Raw genomic sequence first — 5,894 nt, forward strand, 5'->3', positions numbered from 1 at the left:
AGGTTCTACTTAAAAAAAAATAAAATAAAATAAAATAATGAAAAAAAAAAAAAAAATCGGGCCCCTTGCCACTTCTGCCTTCAGCAGGTGCCTGCTGAAAGCAGGAGCAACAAGAGGCCCAGTCCTTTCTCTGCAGCTGGGGGATGAGCTGATAGTTTGCAATGATGCATTGCAGCTAAGCAATATCCAGATGTACAGGCAACCCCCAATGAACTGCAATAAGTGAAACTGCATTTTGGTAGAGCAGGTATTTTAAAATACCTACCTGGTTTCACTTGGTGCTCAGCACGTTTCATTCTAACATTCGGTGTTGGGGGTGGGGGGGAAGCAGCGATGGTGGCGGTGTTGAGTGAAGCAGTGAGTGGCAGTGAGCAGGGGTCCGGGGGGGAGGGGGTTGCAGGAGCCCAGGGTCTGCTCTGGCAAGTGGTGCTGGAGTGGCCAGCGGGCAGGGATGTGAGCATGGGGCCCGGGCCAGTGCCCAGGCCAAGGTCAGCAAGGTGGCAGGAACGTGGGGCCTGAGGCCAGGACTGGCTGGAGTACTCATCCTGGGCTGGTGTGTGCCACCACTCAAGAACACGTGCACCATGTCTTCCACCCCAGGCCACAGCGGGGTCATGCACTCGCCCGCAGAGCGCAGATGCCATCCTAAGCCCGCAGTGATCTGGCAGCAGTGGCTAGTCCCAGTGCTGGGTGCCCTGGAGGGAGCCCCCGCTGGGCAGAGCGGGTGCAGGTGGGTGCGCCACTATTTCCCCCATGCTGGCCAAAGCCCTGCTGTCTCCTTGCCATAAATATCTGGGGAGGTGTGTCCCTGACTCAGGCCCCATGGGTGGGGTGGCTGGGGCTGTGCACAGGTGTGTTGGTGGCTGGTGGGTGCGGGCCAGCAGGGGCCATTGTGGCACCAGAACAATGAAACTGGGAGGAGACGATGCCTTCCCTGGCGGAGCCCATGTCGTGTCTTGCTGAGAGCAGCAGGGCCAGGGCTGGCAGGAGTACAGGGCCTGAGCTGGCAGGGCTGAAGGAGCATGGGGTCTGGGTTGGCAGGTGGTGCAGGACCAATTTTATATTTATTTACATGAAATCCTATGGGGAAATAGGTTTTGCTTAACACTGTTTCACTTAGAGCTCAGTTTTACTGGAACCAATTAAGAGCGCTAAGTGGGGATTGCTTGTAATTTAGTCTGCAATGATGCAAACTCATCGAAAGCCCCCAAAACTGGAACACATGTGATGCCATTAAGCTGCACAAATGACATTTTCATCACGTGTACATCGTGACAAGTGTCACATGTACAAGCGCCCAGAGAGAGACACTGAGAGAGAGCTTTGTTCTGGAGTTAATTTTTGGAGTGGACTTCAAAGCAGAGGAATCCATGGCTGAGTGAAAGTGCTGACAATTTTAATTGGAGATCACAGATGCTGTTGCTGTTTCACTGGACTTGTTGGCTGATGAGTTCACATTATAAACTAAAAGAGCAAGAACCACAGAGAAAGGTTAAAAATCAGAGCTGTGCTGTGGATTTTGCTGTAAGAATACTCCTGTTTTTATCTGCCAGTAGGTTGGACAGTGGTGATAGTATTATACACTCTAGGTTTCTTTTTTTAAAGACTAAAAACACTGCTGTATTCTAGCAAATGTGTATTTTGCTCCTGAAGGGACTGTTCTGTTGAACTTCATTGATGCATATATACTGCATACCAATCTCTGCTAATCCTTCTTAATCTCTTTTGTGATGGCTCATCTTTTGTTCTGCACACCTACACACCTATCTCTTGCGTACTCTAAGTTTGTATGTCCCAGCTCTTGGCACTTGCCTCCAACTCAATGCCACCCTCTGTTGTGAAATTCTGATGTTTGGGACCAAATAACTCACATTCCCATAGCAATGGCTATATCTTAAGTGCAGCATCTCTTCATTTTTGCAGTCTCTTTCTCTCATAACGCTTTCATCTGGTACAGATCTAACACTTGTCAATTAACTCACAAAAAATTAAGTTTTACAAAGACCCCCAAAGGGAATTGGATATCCAATAACCACTTACTGTAATGGGAATTACATGTTCAAATACATTAGGTGACTTTTTGAAATCTTAATTTAAGTATCCTCCTAGATGCAAACTCTTTGAAGTGTAGACAACATCTAGCTCTGCATAGCCATACAGCTCCAAGGACAATGAGGCATGATCCAAAAAGCGTGCTAATGCCTTCAGTTCCTATATGCATTTACTGTATTAAACTTACTCAGAAAAGAGGCCAGCATAGAGAACTCCCTGCTTTTTTGTTCATTTTTGGATGTTGTGTCTTCCACCTTTCCCAAGCTAGACAGTTTTCTAAAATACGTGATCTTATGAGGGGCAGATACGACCACACTGTGACTTTATAAAAAAAAAAAAAAAAAATTTTATTCTCGTAAGTGGAAAAAAGTCTAATAAATTAGGGTTTTATTTAGCAGTTGTAACATCTGAGTACTTTGCAGATAAGTACTTTGGCAAGGGAAAGCAGTAGTGTAACAGAGAGACAAGTAGACTACCAGCACTACGCGCTGATTTAGGGGAGATGCAATCATAGGAGCTGCTGCCACTGCTTCCCTAGCTGCTGTACCACACCACCCTTGACAACCTGGCTGTGGCTGTTGCTTTGAGTGCTGCTTGCTGCCCAAGGTGCAGAACTGCCCAGTTAGACCTCTGATAGAGATTCCTTACAGGATGTTGTGGAGTTTCTGGTCCTTCTCCCTTTGGGTGTTAGAATACTGCTTAGGGGCAGGGGATTTTAATGTTTAGCTTCTAAAGCATGCGTTTGGTTAGAAGAGGTTTGAAGCATCAGTTATTATTGTGGAAAAGCTCTTTTAAAAAGTAGGACTTCACAGCATTTCTTAAGATGGTCAGACCTCAGCATTTGCCTCATTTCCTCTGGAAGCTTGGTCCCTAACCAGATGCGTTTAACAGAGAATGTTTTGTCCTTGCTCTTATGTGTTTTCTCCTGAGCTTTGCACTTCTCTGGGATAATGCAAATCCTAGTGGCTATAGTGATGCATGATTGAAATTTGGACTTAGTGTGGCTCACGGTTAAGCCATTAATTGCTTTGAGAATTGGTGCTAGAGTCTTAAATTTGCATAGGAAGTTGACTGGTACTCCTGGGGTGGGGAAAGGGCTTGTCCATGGGCCTAATGTGTTCACAGGCAGCTTTGATTTATACCAGCTGAAGCCTGTGTATTATTTGCACATTCAACTTGAAATTCAATGAATTACAGTAATTCAGATGGGGTTGGATTGCTTGGGTTAGTATGATGTGGTCTGTATGTGGCATGAAGCTTCCTACTATGCTAAAAATGGGGGGAACAAAGTATTTTTAGATGTTCATGCTACTTAGTCATTGAAAAGATCATATCTAACAAAAGTAATTTAGGTAAAACTACTCTCTGAGGTTGTAGGAGTTCAGAAATAAAGATGTAAAATAATGTGGAAGGTGGCTATAAAATGGCATTGTTGGTGTTCTGCGTTTATCCTGTTTCTATTTAGCTGTTACATAAGTCACCCTTTGTATTCTTTAGTGAACAGCTATTTGAGCTCAGCTTGCGATGTGAAATGCAGGCTGCGTCATTCTGCTATAAAGCAGGGTAAATGTACACCTTTATAAACTAAGAAAGATGAGAGGGAGCACAAGCTTCGCAAACCCAGGTTCATTTAATTGGATGTTGTGAAAGCATATGCAGAAAACAGGGTATAAGGAGAAGGAAATTGGTATACAAAAGGCAAGAGAGAGGAAAGACGGTGGCAGTGTGGAGGGGGCTGTGCTAATTCTTCTATGTTGTGGAGTCTAGTATTGTCACCTTCCTGCCACTTAATTGAGTCAAGCTTCAGAAAATCATGAAGCTGGCTTAGAATCTCATGAGCACTTTTAAAAATATGTTCCATCTTTATTTTTTGGTTTCTAATCCTTGCTGTACTGAAGTTGTTTTCAAGAGTTCTCCGTAAACGTGAGGTATGGTCTCATGTCAAATGAGATTTGCAGGTTTTTTACTCCTGAAACCAATGTCCTGCTTGTTTCCGTCACCCTGGCAGGGAAGTGGGCGGGAAACAGACTCCCAGCCACAGTCCTGACCTTAGCCTTCCAAGCTGGGGTGAGCCTGGGGGGGGGACATCCCTACCCTGCCCTAGGCTCCCCATGAGCTGTAGTCTGCCCAGCTAGGTTTCCCCTGTCCTGGCCTGGCTGCTCAGACTTACCCCCTGAAAGTCTTGGCTTTTGACCTGCAGGGGGGAGGGGACCCCCAATCTGGTCACAGTGCATCTTCCCCCCCTCCCCCAGCTGGGGTTCCCTCTCCCTGCATCAGACAGAAGGGGGTTTGGGGTAGGGGGCATATGACAGCCAGTCAGAGGTGGGCCCAGCTTGGATGAGGTTGGCTGAGCTCGGCAATGGCGGCAGGCTGGGAGGCATGCAGGACCACCCCTGCCTTTTGGCCTGCCCCCGTGCAGGCATCTGCCAGGCTTCCCCAACTGAAGAGTGACCACAAGTTCCATTCATTATTGGTCCAGTCTCTGCAGCCTCAAGAAACCGCCGAAGATGGGATTGATTCCGTCTCAGGCTTTTTGATAGTCTGTGCACAGCCCAAGGCTCAGAACTGGATGCCAGGATTTAACAGTTCTGAGTTGGAAGGTAACTGGCAATTTTTCTCCTTATGGGTACTGGCTTTAACTCCCTGTGGAGAGCAGTCTCTGCTTTATCAACAGTGTTTAAACTCACAAATGTAACCACTGGATAAATACAGGCAGTCCTCGACTTGCAACATTTCAGTTACAATATTTTGCTCTTACAACATTTATAAGTTGACACCCTGTTTCAATTTTATGACATCAGCTTCAACTTTACAATGCTTGATTGATCTGATGCGACACCACACCAGTGAATAAGTTCTCTGCATTGCTCATCTCCCTGGAGAAAATCTGTCCAAACTTCCTTGGACACTTTCTTTTTAAGAAAGCAGCAAAGACTTCTGAGAAGACTCCAGCCAAGAACCCTTCAAAAACTCCAACCAGGAGCTTTTCAAAAAGTCCAGGGAAGTCACCTCAAAGTCCTTCCGAATCAATATGATTGCTGTTTTCAATATGAATACATTAATGTAGCTATATTACTCATCTATAATTGATCGAGTACAAAATTCTGGGGTATTTTTGGTGAAAATAGGGTCTTGGGCCTTGGTTCAGGAACCAATCCCCCATTTATCACATTGTTTCTTATGAGAAAATTGGTTCTGAGTTGCAATGTTTTGACTTAAGAGACAGTTTTCAGGAAACGATTGTCTTGTAAGTCCAAGGACTGCCTGTACACAACTGAAGTGCACAAGGAACAAACCTTGTGTGATCTTGTTGGGTAATGCGGGCTTTTCGCAGTCTCTTATCTGTTTGCCTCTGCTGTTTTACCTAAGAGTTGTTATGACTTGAGCTATTAACTCCTGATGACCCAAATGTTGCCCCTTGTTCTGCAAATTAGGAGGGGCCCTGAAACCTACCAAATTCTTATTATGAGGCTGCCTAGAAATGAGTCAAGATTCATAGCATGCAGAGCACTTCAGAAAGATGTCAGAGCTAGGACTACTTTATGGAAGAGGGCAGGAAAAGAATTCAGAAGCTACTGAGTCCAGAGCAACAGCCACGGAGCATCTCTGCTTCAAGACCTTTTCTGCTTTTGCTGAAATCAATGGCAGAATTTCACACGGACTTTCCCAGTGAAGGAAATGCTATCAGTCAGTAGTTGTAGCCAGCTTCTCTTCAGGAAGCTGGTATTTTCCTGGTTACACTTTAGTAGAACTGGCAAAAGATAACTGTGCTCTCAGTTTAAGTATGCCAGAATTGTGTCGACAAACTCCAATAAATTGTCACCTGGAATGGATATATAATT

The sequence above is a fragment of the Crocodylus porosus genome, unplaced genomic scaffold (genome assembly GCF_001723895.1).
Source record: "Crocodylus porosus isolate Cpor-Errol unplaced genomic scaffold, CroPor_comp1, whole genome shotgun sequence".
Lineage (NCBI taxonomy): Eukaryota > Metazoa > Chordata > Crocodylia > Crocodylidae > Crocodylus > Crocodylus porosus.